Source organism: Callorhinus ursinus, unplaced genomic scaffold (assembly GCF_003265705.2).
Source record: "Callorhinus ursinus isolate GAN/ISIS: 27379988/994484 unplaced genomic scaffold, GSC_fseal_2.0 scaffold84, whole genome shotgun sequence".
In the NCBI taxonomy this organism is placed as follows: Eukaryota; Metazoa; Chordata; class Mammalia; order Carnivora; family Otariidae; genus Callorhinus; species Callorhinus ursinus.
Genome location: NW_027397146.1, coordinates 2,599,202 through 2,619,036, shown reverse-complemented (window position 1 = coordinate 2,619,036; position 19,835 = coordinate 2,599,202). Strand labels below are relative to the sequence as shown.

The following is a 19,835-nucleotide window of genomic DNA, read 5'->3' as shown; positions in this document are numbered from 1 at the left end:
ATATATATATATGGAGAGAGAGAGAGAGATAGGAGGTAATACATCATAGATGCTTACTGTCAATGTGATGGTATATGGGCTCGTCACACATTTCCTATGCATCCATATACACATGCCTGCACATATTACCTAGGACTACATTTCTTCACTCAAGAGCATATTTGATCACTGTTTCATGTGAATGCTGATTTTTCACATCGTTTTTGTGAATCTCTTTACAATGTGGTTTCTCTGACATTTAAAAACTTTACTTAAATACATTTCAAACATTTAGATGTGTGTGACGCAGAAAATGCAATTGTTCTCTCAATCCCTCTCCCCACCCCCCAAGAAATACCCTGTTAATGGGTTCTACTTTTCTACATACACTGTTCAAATATGTATAATATAATTCACTTACAGATTTTAGCTCATCCGTTATCAGTTTCAAATGATATGTTTCATAATACAAACTGTTATTTCCCTAACAAATGCATGTATGCACAACTTTGTTCACACATACTCATAGGTATAATATGAACTGTATGGCGACTAACTCTACCTACTTTGGGCATAGCCTGCGCAAACTTTTTCTTGCCAGGGTGTATGATCATGCAGGTATTGCGTCCTCCGCTTCAGAGAACTCAGTGTGCTGGCTCTCAGAACACAGGTGTGATGTGAGGACACAGAACAAAAGGGAGAAGGAAAAACGGGTGATTCAGCCAACTGCAGTCTCCCTGCAGCAGGACCTGCCAGCCCCTCATACAGAACAGGGAGTGCCTGAGTCACCTCAACTCCAACCAGATAGCTACCCGTCCCCAAGACACACAAACACACACACTCACAGGAATATACACACACCCAGGGTGATGACGTCAGCGACCCAAGATGCCTGATATTGGTGCATATAATCCATGCTCTCTGCTCTACACACGCATGCAAATGTTTCTGCTTGCAGGGCAGAATGTTATTTGCGGCTCCTTTCGGTTCCTTATTTTGAAAATACACATGGAAAATCTAAAATGCTGTTTGAAATTATAAAGTAGGAAAAATGTGACGCATCAGTAACCTGACCACCTAGGAGGAACGTTGACTGCAAATATATGGGTCCATAGACTCCAGCATTTTTTATTCTGTTTATACGTATTTTCTTGAAGATATTAAAAAGGTTTTAAAGCCATACCCCACCTATTTGGATATTCTCTCCTATTCACATTTGTGTACACCTGTTCAACTATGAAACACTTTAATGGAGGAACTTTCAGCGGACAACCAAAATATCAGCGGCAGTTACTTTTCCGATTACCAAGGCAATGCATCCTTGAGAGAGGCAATCAGAAGGGAAGGGCGTTAAATGAAGATATTAAATCCCAAATGGCCTTCTCACCGTACGCTTTGGCCCGTTGTCCAAATGGCTTCCATTAAGGGTTGGTACATAAGGTTGCAGATGATTTCCTCTTTATCTTTCGTACTAACAAGAGCACAGCTCTCTTCTTTCCCTCTAAAGATGCATACAGGTGGATGTATAGACAGACAGAGGACAGAGGGATAGAGCTAATGATATGTAAATGTTGATCCTCTTTTGCACACCGGGAACAATGTATTAAAATGCCTTAAAAATAGAACCTTGAATGATACTAAAGTCACTTTTAAAGTAACCCCCAATCCTCAGAGGGCTTGGATATGAAAATGTATCTAGAATTTTAGTTTACAGTATCAAACAAGCCTGCCCATAAAATAAAATAATAAAATCAAATAAAACAAATAGAATAAATCCCAGGGACGCCTGGGTGGCTCGGTCAGTTAAGTGTCTGCCTTCGGCTCAGGTCATGATCCCAGGATCCTGGGATTGAGTCCTGCATCTGGGCTCCTAGCTCAGCGGGGAGCCTGCTTCTCCCTCTCCCTCTGCCCTCCCCCTGCTTGTGCGCGCGCACGCACACACGCACACACACACACACACACACACTCACTCTCTCTCTCTCTCCCTCTCACAAATAAATGAATAAAAATCTTTAAAAAAAAAAAACAAAAAACCCCAGAAGGGTTAGCTTCAACACCAGGACAGTGTGGGCTGATAGTAGTGTGAAAGCATATATTAAACAAAAACTTTTCCCAATGTATCCAAAGCGCGATGTCAATTTTTGTCTCTCAAGCTTTCTTTAAAATCTCAACACTAGAATGTAACCACGTGAGACCAGGACTTTTTATTTATCATATTCACTCTGATGTGTCCAATACCTAAAACAGTGCAAGAAACCTCGTCGGCGCTCAACAAGTATTTGCTGAATGGAATGGGTTAGGGCGATTCTCACCTTATTCTTAGGTGAAAATTCCATCTGACCCCAAGTTGTTCTGGTCTTGGTCACATAATAGCAATTTTAATTTTGTAATAAAATCTCAAGGCTCAATTTCGTCCTGAGGATGCCCAGTCTCAGGTAATAATTAAAATCCTAGCTTGGTGGGCGCCTGGGTGGCTCAGTCAGTTGGGCATCTGCCTTCGGCTCGGGTCGTGATCCCAGGAGCCTGGGATCGAGTCCTGCATTGGGCCCCCTGCTCAGCGGCGAGTCTGCTTCTCCCTCTCCTTCTGCCCCTTGCCCCCCTCCCCCGCTTGTGCTCTCTCTCTCTCTCTCTCTCTCTCTCTCAAATAAATAAATATTAAAACAAAAACCCAGAAGGGGAATGGTATAAATAGCAACTCTGCAATTTATAACTTCACAGTCAATTCCAGACCATCATGAAATAGAACCCTCAGATGGATCAGCTTCAACTTTTAAGTCCTGGGATAACTTTCGTTCTATTCCATTTGCTCTTTGGTTAAGGCATGAAAGAACTTTTACAGTAAAATCCGCTGGTCCATCTTGCATGGAATGGTCCTTTTGTAGTGCTTCTAAAATAGTCCTATTTTTTTCAGCCCCACATGTGTGTGTGTGAGGCAACATATTCTTCATATACTTCAAACAAACCAACAAAATTTAACAGACTGAATAAGGAAGCAGATGGAATACAGCTATCTTCTATGAAGCCAGACATTAACAAGACTTGCAGAAATGTAAAGCAATGCCACTCCTCTTATACCATTTAAAAAATTTTTGAATATAGTTATTTTCTCTTTTTAACGTCACTACCAATCCCATTAGAATATAGTTATTTGCATAAAAATGTTATTGTGTTCACATAGAATGATTTTATTTTAAATGAATTAATAAAAATTTGAAAATTAAAACAAAATGAATGAAAGAACTTGATGGCAACGAGTCTTTATTTCTCCAATCAACGGCCATGAGTTTTGGAAGAATTATTTTGGAAGCTTTATTCCTTAACTCTTTTCCCCAGTGAGGGCTGTAATCACTTCCGAAGAAAGAAGAAGACAATACTCTGAAGGTATTGTCTCCAAATAAGGGCACTTTCCCTGATATGACTCCCGTAGCCACCCCCCCCCACGCCCCACTCCCCAGAGGCAGGAGTTCTCTCATCTTTACCCCGACACCCCTTCATCCCTTCCCTGCAATTACTGCTTATTTATTGGAGTTTTTTTTTGTTTTGTTTTTTGTTTTTTGTTTTTTTGAGAGGGAGCAGGGAGGGAGGGGCATAGGGAGAGGGAGAGAGAAAATCTTAAGAGCAGGCTCCACGCCTAGGGTGGAGCCCAAGGCAGGGCTCAGTCTCATGACTCTGAGATCACGACCTGAGCTGAAATCCAGAGTGGGAAGCTCCACCGGCTGAGCCACCCAGGTACCCCTCGGAGCTTCTTTTTTTTTTTCTTTTAAAGATTTTATTTATTTATTTGAGAGAGAGAGAGCGTGCACGAGCAGGTGGAGGAGCAGAGGAAAAAGCAGACTCCCCACTGATCAGGGAGCCCAACACAGGGCGCGATCCCAGGACCCTGGGATCATGACCCGAGCCGAAGGCAGACACGCCTAACCGACTGAGGCACCCGGGCGCCCCGTCCCCCTTGGAGTTTCTTTTAAGCTGTAGGTCTTGTGACTTTAAACTGTCCCCAAAACACGTATTTCCATAAATGGACAAGACAAGTTGGCAGTTCCCCCTTTTTATTATAAAGGCACATTTTATGTAATTTCAGTTGTAAAAGAAAATACATTCTCGCCTGTGTTTGCCCCTTTCCAGTGCCAGATGAATTCAGCACGAACTTTCACATGTAAACGTTCTTAAGTTTTCGTTGGGTTTGAGTTCCATTTGTAGAATAACTGAATGGGAACTGATATCCTGAAAGCTTTCCCTTATGTTGTTCACTAGTTTCATAAACTCAGACAGGTCATGCCTACTTGGAAATGCGGGCCATTTTTGTACAAACATTTAAATGGCAAATATTACAAACTGAAAAGTCATCAACTGTCCTCGGTCTTCTCAAAGAAGTGAAAAAATTAGACTTGCCTCTCACCTACAAATGATCAGCTACGACACTAAATACACATACACCTTCAGATTGCCAAGCTCTGCCTCCTCATTTTCCCTTAACAAGGAAGGAACCACAGCAGCTACTCCTGCAGGCACACACCACCAAGAGCTATCTAGCTACTCAGAGAAGGAGGAACATGAGTGCTTGAGCAAAGAACTATGCAAAGGTCAGGGTTTCCCTCAGGGCCTTATTTTAAGACTAGAGTGACTTCTCTCCCATGCCTTTCGCAAACTCAGGTGGTTTCTCCCATCAAGTAGGCCAACTTTCTTCCAAAGATGCTCTGTTACCCCTGCAGTCCCTATTACCTGCCACAAGGAGACCTCCGCTACCGTCTATAACACTGTTGAAATCATGCACTGGCATTAGGGTTGAAAAAGTCAAGGACAGCCCCCTCTTCCCTGCAGGCGAGACCTCCATAGCTACTAATAGCCAGGCGAGCGGACAAGGTGTGTATTTCAGAACGTATGGATTTCCCAGTGTCGTGTGCAGGGAGAAAAAGGTGCCCTCGTTCACAAGATAAGTCGCTGCATTGTAGGTTGTCACAACAAGGCTGGATGTATGCCAGATGCTTGCTACCCATGGGGAAAGAAAGACTCACAAACCTATGATCTAAGCCAACAAGGGCATGTTATGTCTCCAACACAAAGACTGATGCAGACCTTCATGTACTGACTCAGGGGAAAAAAAAAAATTCAGACACAAAACATCTAACTAGAGACCAATTAAGTACAAATAATACGCTTTACATGAAGCACACATTCACATGGAGAGCAACGGTATATACTTCATCTTGGGATACAAAAAAAAACATGTAAATGCAAGAGAAAAGTCCAGAATGGTCAACAGAAATGTCCCATGGCATCGTTCCATTGAAAAGAGAAGAAGAAAAAGGATGGGAGTGTGTGACGAGTGAGGGTAGACATCATCATTTTTCAAATGTTTTAAAATGTTACAGGGAGGACACATTGACGTGTTCATAGGCACCAAAAACCTTACTTTACAAAGATTCTAAGGAGATATGAAATGAAATACTGGACGTAAGTGAACAAAAGAGAAGCCGAGCAAAAACGGTAGCCTACCATTGCATAGAAAGCAACGAGAATAGACTAGAAATGTCTTTGAGGTATATTTTATATTGATCAAAGGAAATAGTCATTATTAAATTGTATATATTTAAACACATAAGAGATATCGTATTGCAGTCCAGGAAGAGAGAAGGGCTGCTGAATGTATGAAGGAACAATAGCCAACAATGTCCCAAAGTAAAGAAAAATATCAGGTGGTATACTGACGTGCCAAACTGCAAGCGTCATACATTTCCTCCCCTCCCCCTCCCCCCCCCCCCCCCCCCCGCACACACGAAAACACACATACAAACGGGTCTAGGCTCATCATGGTAAAACTTCTAGAAACCAAAGGGAAAAGAACTGCCTTAAAAGCAAAGAGGGAAAAACAAACCTGACTAATAAGCCATATTCTCTTATTATTTTAATTAGAGCTTGACAGAATTATTTGGAGACCAAAAAAGAAAAAGAAAAAGAAAAGAAAAAGAAAAAGAAAAAGGAAAAGAAAAGAAAAAGGAAAAGAAAAAATAAAGACAAAAAGGCACAATGAGACAAGAGTGCCATGACAGGAGGCGTAGGCACTTGCAGTTCTGGAGAAACCAAGGGACGATATGGTGGTGCTGGGAAGCCATGACCTCGGAGGAGGAGACCTCAGAGCTTGGGCTCAGACTTTGTCTTTTAGAGATGTTTCTTAGTTCGTGTGTGTGTCAGCTGCTCGGGGTGAGCCCAATATTATCCCTTAGGTTACACAAAGTAACATCAGGTCTTCCAATCCTACCCACTTGCCTCATTTGCGGACTTCAAATTTTCTCTCGCCTATCGTCCGCAGAGTAACTTCCCTATACGTAGGCGTCAATGAGTAAACTTAACATCTTTAAGGGTTCATGGGACAGTCGTCAAGCAGAGGTACACGGTGAGAAATATTTGGGGATCTCTGCTTTCAAGAACTCAGGTACCAATGTCCTCGTGCAGTGGTGTCACGTCAGGACGGCAAAACGGGGCCGGGGTATGACAGGTTATTCAATCACCTTAGCCCCCCACAAGAGGAGCTGCCGTCCTCTCTTATAAAACAAGGAGGGATCAGAGCTCTTAAACTAAAGACCGCACACCGGGAACACACAAACGCGCGCGCGCGCACACGCACACGCACACGCACAACACACACACGCACAACACACACACGACTCACATTGATAGCAGACACCGGCTAGTCCCGATGTTTCTACAGTTACTCCATCTCTCCAGTCTGTAAATATCCTTGTTAAATGTTTCTGCCTCCAGGAAAGAATGGCTTACCCCAGTTGTCATGGAAACCAGAATGTCATCAAAACATTCTCCCCGTTGTTAGCTTTCTATGGAAACCAGGAAGTACTAATACATCCTCAGATGCAGAGCATTGATCTCACTCTGTCAGTTACACCCTGACCAATCCAGTGAATGAATGAGTGAGTGAATGAATGAATGAAATATTAGAGACAATACCCAGTGTTCTCAGAAAAGGCATGGAGGGCAGGGGAGTTTTCGCAAAATGGATTGTGGAGGAAATGAAGTAGAAATAGATAACAGCTTCTGTTTTCCCGTCACACGTGTGCGTGCGCGTACACACACACACACACACACACACACACACACACACACACACGCCCCACTGAGGATCCGGGTCCTGTTAAGGACCTCCTTTGAACCTGCCAGGACACATGAGGCCAGGTGTGTTTGTGTAGGTGGGACCCAAGGACTCTCAGTCAATTTAAAATGACCCAAGAGGAGAAAAAGTGTGGGGCTAGAGGACCTGGATGTCAGTGGAAGGCAAACTAGAAACTCAGGTTGCAGTAGGACCAAATGACCCTGAGTCTACACGGGGACAAATATGTATTGACGGGGTTTTCAGGACACCAGTGGTTCCTGAGAAGAGAGACAACTCCCCCAAATGTCCTTGATCTAGGACAATAGGGAGATAGAGATGAACCTCTCACATTTGGGATCTGTGCTCAGCATGGACTGCTGCAACCACACTGACAATGAATACTATGCTCGGAGATAGGGCTCCTATCATCAGGGCACACAGCACACACTTCCTCTCTCATAGTCCTTTACGTTAGGGGACAGAGCTGCCCTGTGATGCAGCTCTTCCTCCTGCTAATGAGCTCCAGGCAACTCTTCTGTGGCCAGTCCTGGGCAGGGATGTGCTGGAAACGGGCCTTCGGGAGGGGAGAGTGCAGTTCCAATTTCCAGGGTTTTCCTATTTCCATGAGGTAAAGACTCCCATTTTGGCCGACTTCAAGCCACTGACATGATGTCACTGAAGGCTGATTTGGCACGTGATGCCCCAGATCAGCCCTCATGAGGTGATGGTTCCAGACAAACCCGGCACAGCCCTGGACCCCAGATTCTGGAGCAAGACAAAGCCCTCCCGTTCTATACGCAAGCCAAGAGAGAAGGGCAAGCTGGACTTTCATAGAACTGTGCCAACTGAATGAAGGCTTTCACCAGGTTCTTAGCGTAGAGGAGAGGGAGAGAGATACCAAGACCCCCCCACGTAGCCTGTGTAGGTTTTGGGGAGGGAAAATAGTGGGGTGCATCCATGGTCGATCTTTTCAAATCAGAGATGCTTTCTGAAAGACCGATGCGGGTTTGAGTCTCAGCTCTGCCTCTCCTCAGCTGTGTGACTTTCACACTGCGCCCTTAACATCTCTGTTCCTTAGCCTCCATTTTTTTTTTTTTTTTTTTTTTTTTTGGTCAAATCAGCTAATAGTGTCTCTGCTCTCAAAGGGTTGATTGAACCTCAGGAAGGAACAGTAGACTTCGGCAGGGCCCAGTGGTTCGTTCTGGGAGAGCTGGGGGGTGGTCCCTGAGAACCCTCTGGAGGACCAATGAGGTCTTCTTCTCCCTACTCAGTATCAGTGAATCTGGATTGCTTGGTTGCCTTTCCATTGAGACAACAGATTGTAAGAGGTGAAGTGAAGAGGCAGGTAAGAACACCCAGGTCCTTCCTACTCAGGTAGGTATTAAATGGATTTGCAAAGATAGAAAACAATACCATACTTTTAATACTTGGTTTTCAAAAATGTAGTATTTTTTTATCCCATGAAGCGTATTTACATGTAAGCCATAATGGGCTTAATATCATTTTTAAGTGAATACATTAAAATGGAACGGCCTAGGTTTTGTTTTGTTTTGTAGTTTTTTTCAAAATACTTCAACATTTTGTTACAGTGGTCTAAGAAGCATTATCTTTAATTAAGACATTTTTTTATTGCTGGGTCATAGGGTAGCTCTATTTTTAATGTTTTGAGGCACCTCCACCCTGTTTTCCAAAGTGGCTGTGCCAACCTGCATTCCCACCCCAAAGACAGAGATGTAGCGTAAAAGAAGGGCCACACGCACCCCAGCGTTCATAGCAGCACTGTCCGCAGTAGCCAAACTGTGGAAAGAGCCGAGATGCCCCTCAGCAGATGAGTGGGTCAAGAAGGTGCGGTCCGTACCTACAAGTGGAATATGACTCAGCCCTCAGAAAGGATGAACACCCGACTTTTACATCCGCATGGATGGGACCGGAGGAGAGGATGCTCAGTGAAATAAGTCAAGCAGAGAAAGACAATTATCACATGGTTTCACTTATTTGTGGAACGTGAGGAAGAGCACGGAGGACATCAGGAGAAGGAAGGGAGAAATGAAGGGGGGGGCGGGAATCGGAGGGGGAGACGAACCAGGAGAGACTGTGGACTCTGAGAAACAGACTGAGGGTTCTAGAGGGGAGGGGGGTGGGGGGAGGGGTCAGCCCGGTGATGGGTATTCAGGAGGGCACGTTCTGCACGGGGCACTGGGTGTTATACGAAAACGATGGATCGTGGATCACCACATCAAAGACTAGTGATGTCGTGTATGGTGACTGATATAACATAATAAAATAAAATTGCAAGAAAAAGAATAAAGCATACCATCCAGTGGCATTGAGTAAATCTGCCATGTTGTGAAACTGTCACCTCTATCTTCTTAACAGAACAGTTTCATAAGTTCTAAAGGAAATCTCCTACCCATCTTATACCCAGTCACTCCTCACTCCCACCTGCCCCCAACCCTTGGCAACCACAACTCTACTTTCTGTCTTTATGGCTTGGCTTATTCTGAATATTTCATAGGAATGGAATCACACAATATGTAACCTTTTGTGTGTGGCTTTTTACACATAGAATAATGATTTTTAAAGTCCGTCTACATTGCAAGATTCCCTTTTATGTCTGCATAATAGTCTGTTGTATGGATATTCCACCTTATGTTTATCCCATTCATCTGTTGATAGAAATTTGGGTTGCTTCCACTTTTGCCTGTTTTGAATAGTGCTACTGTGAGCACACATGTTCATGGGTTTTTTGAATGCCTGTTTTAAATTGGGGGGTGGGGTGGGGATCTCTCCGCGGCATCATATGCTAATTATATGTTTAAGCTTTTGAGGAACCACCAAACTGTTTTTACTTCTTTTTATGTTTTTAAAGATTTTATTTATTTGAAAGAGAGAGAGAGAGCACGAACACAAGCAGGGGGAGATGCAGAGAGAGAGAGAGAGAGAGAGAGAGAGAGAGGGAAGAGCAGGCTCCCCACCGAGCAGGGAGCCCACCACGGGGCTCGATTCCCAGGACCCCGAGATCATGACCTGAGCCAAAGGCAGATGCTTAACCGACTGAGCCACCCAGGCACCCCTCACCAAACTGTTTTTACCAGTGGCTGTACCACTCTAAATTCCCACCAGCCGTGTATAAGGCTTCCAACTTCCCCCACGCGCTCAACAGCAATTTGCTATTTTCCCCCTGATGTTAGACATCCTAATGGGTGTTAACAGCTATTGTTAGGTTTTGATTTGCAATTCCCAATGACTAATAATGTTGAGCATATTATCATGTGACTGATGGCCATTTGTACATCTTCCTTGGAGAAATACGTATTCAGACCCCTTTCCCATTTTTATTGTTTGCTTTGCCATTTGGTTGGAGTTGTGAGGGTTCTTTACATAACCTCGTTACTAGACTCTCCCTAGACATATGATTTGCCAGTGTTTTCTCCCGTCTTGTAGGATATCTTTTCTCTCTCTCTCTCAAGGGTGTCTTCTAATGCAAAAAGACTTTCATTTTGATGAAGGCCAACTTACCTATTTTTTTTTCTTTTGTTGCTTTTGGTCTAATATTTAAGAAGTCCAAGGTCACAAAGGTTTACTACTGTGTTTTATTCTAAGAGTTGTATAATTTTAGCTCTTATATTTAGGCTTTCTGTGTATGGTGTGACTATAGTGTCCAACTTCGTTGATTGGTATGTGGATATACCATTCATTGTCCCAGAGGCACTTGTTGAAGAGGCCAGCCTTACCCCTCCCCGCCCCCCCCGCCCCCGGCACTGGACGGTCACCGTCAGCCATCCCTCATCCAACACACTGGTGTGCTTACAAGAGCCAATGAAATGCTGAGCAGTATAAGGAAGGGAATTAGAAGTAAAACATAAATCATCCGCTTAGCATTAGCCTGTGAACTCGAAGTAGTCAGTAGGAAAGTGGGATTGCACTGAATGAAATATTGAAGCTTTGCTTCCAAATCTTAGATGAAAGAAGTAAAATGTGTGATTAAAAACAGGAAAAAAAAAAAAAAAAAGAAACCCCAGAGCTGGTAGCAAATTAAGGCAGGTACAAAAGAGTGCAATGTTGAAAGGAACTAATATGCGGGGAAGAGGGAGAGAGAGGAAGGGAGAGGGACGGAAGCAGATAGGATCCCCCAATTTCCAACTGTAGGGTAGGTCTCGGTAGTGGAATGAAGTATGAATTTCACTTCCTCCGTAGATTGTATATTTTGTAAAAATTATTCTACCGTGAATATTTATTGCTTTTATAATCAGAAGAAAGACTTAACAGTAGAACTTAACTAAGAGCGCTCTGTATTAAATTATTTTTGGAAAGTGGGATGTTCCCTATTAGCTAACCTCTGGAAGGATGATTTGAAAATTCATGAAATCCTCCTGGCACCGGTGTAAGAAATCAAAACGTGGTGTAATGATCTAGAGATGGGGGATTCATCCAATACCTGTGTTTTCGTGTAGTCGGATGACAATTGAGCTGCATCAATTTGATTTCCCCTTAAAAATTTAATACAGACAAGTTCAAGTTTGGTGTTAGAAAAGTCAAAAGACGGGTATTAAGGAGGGCACGTACTGCATGGGGCACTGGGTGTTATACGAAAACAACGAACCGTGGATCACCACATCAAAAACTAATGATGTGTTGTGTGGTGACTAACATACCATAATAAACTAAAATTAAAAAAAAAAAAGATGTTACGACTCAGTCTTGGTTATTCGTGGAGCAGATACTCCACTCATGTCCTTTGTTCCAATTTCCTTCCTGTTTTTCAGACTTTTTAACAGTTAGTTCTAACAACCATGGACTGCATTTGCAAAACACAGGGGTGTTTTGAAGCCACCAGATGGAGATGTTGAGCTGCCATTGTTAATGACAGTCAGGTCCTCCTTGACGAATAGAGTGGTTCCAACTTTGGTGGGGTTGAGATCAACCTGGAGCATTTATTTAAAATGCAGATTCCGGGTTGGTACGGCCACTTTGGAAAACAGTGTGGAGGTTCCTCAAAAAATTAAAAGTAGAGCTACCCTATGACCCAGCAACTGCACTCCTGGGTGTTTACCCCAAAGACACAGATGTAGCGAAAAGAAGGGCCACACGCACCCCAACGTCCATAGCAGCAACGTCCGCAAGAGCCAAACTGTGGAAAGAGCCGAGATGCCCTTCAGCAGATGAGTGGGTCAAGAAGATGCGATCCATATCTACACATGGAATATGACTCAGCCCTCAGAAAGGATGAACACCCGACTCTTACATCCACGTGGATGGGACTGGAGAAGATGATGCTCAGTGAGACAAGTCAAGCAGAGGAAGACAATTATCCCATGGTTTCACTTGTTTGTGGAACATGAGGAAGAGCACGGAGGACATCGGGAGAAGGAAGGGAGAAATGAAGGGGGTGGAACCGGAGGGGGAGACGAACCAGGAGAGACTCTGGACTCTGAGAAACAGACTGAGGGTTCTAGAGGGGAGGGGGGGTGGGGGGATGGGTTGGCCCGGTGATGGGCATGAAGGAGGGCACGCACTGCACGGAGCCCTGGGTGTTATACGCAAACGATGGATCGTGGATCACCACATCCAAAACTAACGACGTACTGTATGGTGACTAGCCTAACATAATAAAATAAAATTTAAAAAGAAAATGTAAAATCTTTTTTTAGAGTATAAAATCACCTGCCTATTTTTGTACTTAAAAAGTTATGTACAGTTTAATGGACAGCTTTACTAATATTTGTCAGACGAGAACCTTTAATAAAAGATGTGAGTTGAATTTCTTAAAAAAAAAAAGTAAGACATTTCCAGAATGAAAGTGGATAACAGGAGAGTATGCAGTTATGGAGGCCAAAGGAGAACAAAGAGAATGGAAGGAAAAAAAGAAGAGGGGGGTCAACCAGGCTGCACACAGTTTTTTTTTTTGTTGTTTGTTTTTTGCTTTTATTCAAACATCTGTCGTCTTCTCTGACTTCTTTTGGAGAAATACTGCCTTAAAGAATAAGAATGCCCTTGTGACATTTGACGACGTACCGTAAATAATTCGTATACTTGAAATATATACTTCCCATCCCAAGCCCACATCGGTTAATGGAATGTCATATTTAACCCTGATGATGAAAATATTCGTTTTTTTATGCTTTGAATTATACAGCAGGCACTGGTTTGCATTCGGTGTTTGATATTCAGGAAATTGCGTACCAGTGGCTAAAAAAGTGGCCATAATAACGGCAATATAATAATTATTGTAACATAATCACAATGATATAGAATTAGTTATGAACATTAATATCATTATACTGTTATTAATATTTGAGTGCTCGCTTTCTGTTATTGAGTGCCCATAAGGGTTTTTGTGCTTTATTTTGCTTAATTTCATCCATAATGTTATGAGACAAATACTACCGTTGTGCCTTTAAGGTAGTGAGAAAGTCAGCGAGGCTTAGGGAAGTCAAGAAATTAGTTCGGTGTCCCACAGCCCATAAGTGGGACAGCCTCGTTTAATTTCATGCTGGACTTTCAGTTCATGCTTTGAGCATTTTTGTGAGTTTCCCTTTAAGAAAACCCAATGTGGTCAGGTTTTACATTAATTTTAGAAAGGCACCGGCTGCAGGGACTCCCAGCTCACCACCTAAATCCTTGCGCGCCTCTTCTTCCTGGGCCCCCAACCTAGGCATCATTTCCCGGCTTTCCTTGCTGTTAGAGAGGACTACTGTGTGACCGAGATCCAGGCAACGGGATGTCAGCGGAAACGATGTGCGCCACTGCCAGCCCTAACTCGTAAAAACCTCACACCTGGTGCGCCTCTCTGCTCTTTTCCCCTTCTAGCAAACTGCAGAGCAGGCCACCTCCGGGGCAAGCGTGGAAGCCACATGCTGGACGTGGCCGACTTTCTGACAGCCTGGGTCCCTGTAGAAGCGCCTGGAGAATGCCCACCAGGAGGACATATCCGCTTTCCCGGAAGTGTTACAGGAGAAATAAACGAGGTGGTTTTGAATCATTATACACGTGGGGGTTTGAATGTTACGGTGATAGTCTACCACACCTGATACAAGTTGGGTAAAAATAAATTTCAGGTACGTACTGCTCTATCATTACGCATTGCATTTTACTGCATTTTGAATAGTGGCTCAGACAAATACCTTTATTCCAGGTAACACACAGTAGGGATACATAATTCAGGGCTGGTACCACAGCTCAAGGAGCCAGGATCTTCTTTCTTCTTGTCCCTCTATCCTGAACTGTGGCTTTTGTCTCCAAGGACACGGGCATTGGATCCGTACTGCTGGCAAGACAAAGGGGAAAGCTCAAAGGGGGAAACCAGCTGCGTCTTTCCGGTTCACGAAGCTCTCCTAGGAATGCCACCAGTGTCATCTGGGACAAGCATCATGGCCACCGCAGGAGCTGGACTGGGCCATGTGCTCACCTCTGTATGCAGCGGGGTCAAGGTTCTGTTAGTCAGGATGAAAGGGTGAAGGATGGAATGCTTAGGTAGGTACAGGACCCACCACAGCACTTACCTTACACTGCCTTTATTAATTACCCCAATCCCTTGTGGGAGCTTCTTACAAATTCCAGATTCCCGTCCTCGTGCCAGCCATAAAGAATCAGAATGTCCCTGAAAATTTGGAACCTGAAAGTAGTTGTTGAGCTACTGATCTTTGCTCTACCGAGGATAAGCCCTCTTCCTTGTCACCTGGTCTGATCTGCACGAACTCTTCAGTGGGTTTGTCGTTTCATAACGTTTAGGTGCACTCCGAAATGCCAAAGATAGCACCTTCCTCCATCAACTTGTTTTGAACTTTACATCGAAAACAGCGACTTTGTAAAAGGACTTCCACGTCTACAGGGACACTCTTCGAACCACTTTCTGTATCACTGGAAGAGACAAACACTGCTAGAGATCATGATTTACAGCTGAAGATGTGGTTTATTCCCAGAGCGGCAAAGGGACACTACACAGTGACAGGCGAGGGCCAGGGGAGAGCAATGGGTCAAAATACCAAAGGTCTGGTCCTAGCTCTCCTGGGCCGCTCTGCAAACTTGGGTAAACGTTTCTGCTCCTTGGTCCCCGTCCTCTTAAATTATAAGCTGGCCTTACACTAATTCATCTTCCAGAGGGTTATTAAGATAATTGAGTCGGGGGTATGTATACTTTCAAAGGGCAGTAAAGCTCACAGAAATGTTGTTTTTGTTTATGGGCAAACAGTGGCCAATAGGAAGTGTAAGCTCCAAATCTGGCTGGTAGAATTATACAGGTTTCCCGCATGGTCAGAGTGAGGCAACATAGTACAGTCTCACCGGCCACACAGATGATTGGATTACAGCGCCGTGAGAGGAGAGCGGGCGACACAAGTCACAGTGGCAGGCAAACGGAGGAGTGTCAACCAAGACTCGACAGAGAAGTTGGTTGAGCTTGTTCAAAGGCCCAGTGGCAGGAAACAGCAACGGCGTGCTTGAGGAAACTGCAAGAAGCTCCGGATGGAGAGGATAAAAGGGGAGTCCAACCAGGCAAGATGCTAAGGGTCCTCATATGTAGGGTGGACCCTCTTGTGGAGGCTCTGAGGGATCACTGAAGGATCTTAGGCATCACGGTGTAAGCTAATATCCGAGGATTCAGAGTTAGACAGATCTGACTCAGAACCTTCGTTCTACCACAAGCTGTGGTTTTGGCACAGGATAAGCGAAATGACTCGGGGAACAGGATAGAGAAGCAGAATCGGGGACATAGAGAAAGTTGACAGATGACAGAATGGCACGGCTGATAGCGGGGAAAGCATGCACCATTCAATAAATGAGGATGGTACAATTATTTTTTTCATGGGAGGAAAAAAGCCAAGTGGAGAAGTGGGAACCACTGTGCACTGCTGGTGGGACTCCTCTAAACTCCTGGACTCCTCTGAACGCAGCAAAACACAGTTGCACGTATGCCAGACCCTGGAATAGTCCTAGCATCACTGCTTTTAAGGAAGGGCTCTACAGTGGAAAGCATCCCCGTGTCCACGGACAAGAAAAGGGACGAATGGAATGAGTTGAGGAGTGGTTCCACAACGCCGTGTGCTCCAACAGGGAAAATGAAAGCAGTACGGCTCTGCGCGGTAGTACAGGCACTGTCAGGACACAATGTTGGGTGAAAAAGGAAGCGGCGGAACGCGAGGCAGAAGGCGATACAGTTTATTGTACTTACCCAGGCAACACACCAGGAGGCCCGGACAGTCGAGGATCCATACACGGGTCTCTAAAACAAAACAAAAACCAACCAGCCGACCAGCCAACCAACCAAATAACAAACCCTAGAAAACGGAGGGGGTTGGTTTACACAGGACACGCAGCAGGATGGCTATTCCTCCGCGAGCGGAAGCAGTGGGTGGGAAGGGCCCCGGGAGGAGACTGAGTAGGAACTGTCAAAGTGTCCCACGTCGGGAAGGTGGACGCTTGAGCACCCACCTGTTCCACACTCCCGTGTCCTTTTGTGATTTCCCAGGAAGATGACCCGTGAAACGTCCTTGAATGGGAGAACCGGAGCCGCCCAGCCCGGGCCTCGCGCCTCGCGCCTCGCGCCTCGCGGCTCGATCCTCGCGCCTCGATCCTCGCTCCTCCATGCTCGATCCTCGGCACCGGCGCCTGGAGGGGCAGGTGGTCCAGCGGGCGTGTCTCGGCCGAGGTCCCGCCTCCCGCATATGCGCGCTGTGCCGGCTGATCAGCAACGCTCCTGCCCAGGCCAGGCGGGCTAGCTCCTCTCCATCCCGAGGCCCTCAGAGGAGCATCGCGGAGGACGTGGTGTGGAGGTCACTGTGCAGATGGAGGGATGGAGGGAGGGAGGGAGGGACGGAGAGACAGAGGGTGGGGGGGGGGCATAGGGGACCCTCAGGGAGGCCCAGGCGGGTAGGGAGGCAGACAGGGCGGCACAATCAGAATTTCTGGGAAATAAACCAAAAAGCCTTTGCAAAGACGTGGCTATAAATTCTATCTCTTACTCTTTCGCTTAGAAAAGTGACTACTACTTTGTTTCCTCTGATTTGCTTGGAAAAGTCCGGACACACTGAGAATTAATTTAAATACGTTTTTGACAATAATTAGTTCTTGATAAAAATGCTCTTACCTTATGCATGTTTTCCACATATTGGTACTAAAACTTTGAAGTTGCAGATCTAGCTCATTCAACGTATGGGAAATATATGCCCTGGAACTTTACTGGAGACAGCCCTCATCATTGTCACGTCAATGAGGCACATCGGCCTTAATTTCTGTCAGAACAGTCTGACTTTTTTTTCCCCCAAATTAAGTAATTGTGTTAATATGCAGTTGGAAGAACTTTAAAAAATTTTTTTTCTTTATTCGAGGGAGAGAGTGCGCACATAAGCAGGGGGAGATGCAGAGGGAGGGGAAGAAGCAGACTCCCCGCTGAGCAAGGAGCCTGACACGGGGCTCGATCCCAGGACCCTGGGATCATGACCTGAGCTGAAGGCAGACGCTTCACCGACTGAGCCACCCAGGCGCCCGTGGAAGAATATTTTTTAAACCAGTAGGAAATACATGATAGGATACTTCTTTGAATATAGATATTACTAACGTCTTCAATCCCGAGATTTAAATGCTATAGAGGTAACATATTTTATCCATTTTCTAATCAGTTGTAAGATAACAAGGCTGTTTCTCATCACCTAGTATATTATGAACCTATGTGATCTGTAACTAAAATTTTATGTTATCAAATAAGGCATTATAACAGAAAGCATGACATGCATCCTTGCATGTTTTTTACTCTAGTTTTGGTCTTTGGGGAATAAATAAATCACAATCATGTAAACCTCAGAAATAAATTCACTGATTTTATTAGGCATTATGGTCAACCTTTCCTCATGTCCTTAAGAAAGAGAAATGGGTGCACTTGGTTGGCTCAGTTAAGCATCCAACTCTTGATTTTGGCTTACGTGAGATCCAGCCCTAGTGGGTCTCCAAGCTCAGTGCGGAGTCTGCTTGAGATTCTCTCTCCCCCTCTACCTCTGCCCCTCCCCTTCTCATGCTCTCTCTCTATATATAAGTAAATAACTAAGTAAAGAAATACATAAATAAAATTTTTAAAGATTTCATTTATTTATTTATTTGACAGAGGGAGAGAGCACGCAAGAGCCCGAGTGGTGGGGAAAGGAAGAGGCAGAGGGAGAAGCAGACTCTTTGCTGAGCAGGGAGCCCAACTCAGGACCCAATTTCAGGACCCTGGGATCATGACCTGAGTGGGAGGCAGAGGCTTAACCGACTGAGCCACCCAGGTGCCGCAATAAAACATTTTTTTAAAAAAAGCAAGAGGAATATATATATTGCTAAAAATTAATTGTATCTGTTACCATGGTTAGTGCCATATGAACCATAGTATTTGAGGCTGTATTTTTTATTACCTGGTGCTATGAATTTATTGTGTACCCTCAAAATTTGTTTGGTAAGCCCTAACCCCTAGTTCCTCAGAATATGAACTTATTTTGCTCTCCCCCTGAGGTATATTCTCTCTGCTAGAATGCGAACTTCTTTTGAAATAGGGTCACTGCAGATGTAATTAGTTAAAATGGAATAGGTTGGGCCCCTAACCCAATATGACTGATGCCCTTATATAAAGTGGAAATTTGAACACAGAGACATACACAAGTGGAGAATGCCACGTGCACATTGGATTTGTGCCACCATATACCAAGGCTACCAGAAGCTAGCATAAAGAAATGGGACAGGTCTTCCCTCAGAGTTTCCAGAAGGATCAAACTCTGCTTACATCTTAATTTCCAACGTCTATCCTCCAGAACTGTGAGACAATAAATTTTTCTTTTTTGAGAAATTGCCACCCAGTTGATGGTAAGTTTTACTGCAGCCAAAGGAACCTAATACACCTGGGAAAGGTTTATTCCTCTAGAATTCATATCCTATCGAAAGGACCTGCTTGGGTTTCTTATTTGGCACTAGCTCTGAAGCCTTTGCCGTGCTCACCCGCGTATTGTGGGAGCATTGGGACTCTGGTTGCTGAGGAAACTCCAGGGTTTTTCTGGACCTGGCCATGTATATTTCCCGTGCTGTGCTGCTCTGTCACCCGCCTCCAGGTTGGGCTTCTGAGTTTATGCCCCTCCTCTGTGTCCTTGTTGGTGGCTCTGGAGGTGGTTTCTCCAAAGCTGTAGTCAGCCACAGACAAATCAGCCTATGATTTCTCCAAATCATGAGTGTGTGTGTGCAGAGGGTAGTGATCAGGATCCCTGGAGGGAATGCCACTAAAGTGTTCCCTTTAGGCAAGGAGGTTGTGAGCAATCCAGTAAGCACTTGTCACTAGCAGTGATAGATAACTGTAAACAAGCTGTTTGGCCTCAATTGGGATGACATACTAGGATAAAGTCAAGCCAAATCGATTCTGCCTGAGTTTGTGGTCCTACATACTCCCTGGCAGAACTGAGCCTTTTTGGGGTCAACTAACACAAGAATGCAGCCAGTAGCACATGGCCTCCAGACAGAACCTAGGCCCTCCCTCTTGGGACACTGAATGCCCCCTGTAGTCGTTTTGGTTTAGAGAGAAGCAGGTACGAGCTGACAAAGCTGCCTCTAGGGAGTGGGAGATGGCTAGGCAAAATGCCATTTTTCAATGGAGAAGTTTGGCTCAGGACTGCAAAGAGATCCTGTCCAACAGGATCTTATAGCTCCCACCAGGAGCTATAAGATGGAGAGCTACCAGAGCTTACACAGTGTTCCCACCAGCCAAAGTGGAGATATCATACTGAAGTCCCCAGATGCTCATCAC

At 44.7% G+C, this 19,835-nt stretch overlaps 2 long non-coding RNA genes across 3 annotated transcripts in view; one reads left to right on the top strand and one right to left on the bottom strand.

The window, feature by feature from the left end:
• LOC141371657 (uncharacterized) overlaps positions 1 to 7,435 on the bottom strand; it is a 9,086-nt gene extending 1,651 nt beyond the window's left edge. The window contains exon 1 of the long non-coding RNA XR_012376762.1: positions 6,647 to 7,435. This is a non-coding gene — a long non-coding RNA (uncharacterized lncRNA). The remainder of the gene's footprint in view (positions 1 to 6,646) is intronic.
• Positions 1 to 9,127, top strand: part of LOC112816428 (uncharacterized) — a 55,775-nt gene extending 46,648 nt beyond the window's left edge. For both annotated transcript variants that reach the window (XR_012376760.1, XR_012376761.1), the window contains one exon: positions 8,751 to 9,127. This is a non-coding gene — a long non-coding RNA (uncharacterized lncRNA). The remainder of the gene's footprint in view (positions 1 to 8,750) is intronic.
• The last annotated feature ends 10,708 nt before the right edge of the window (positions 9,128 to 19,835 follow it).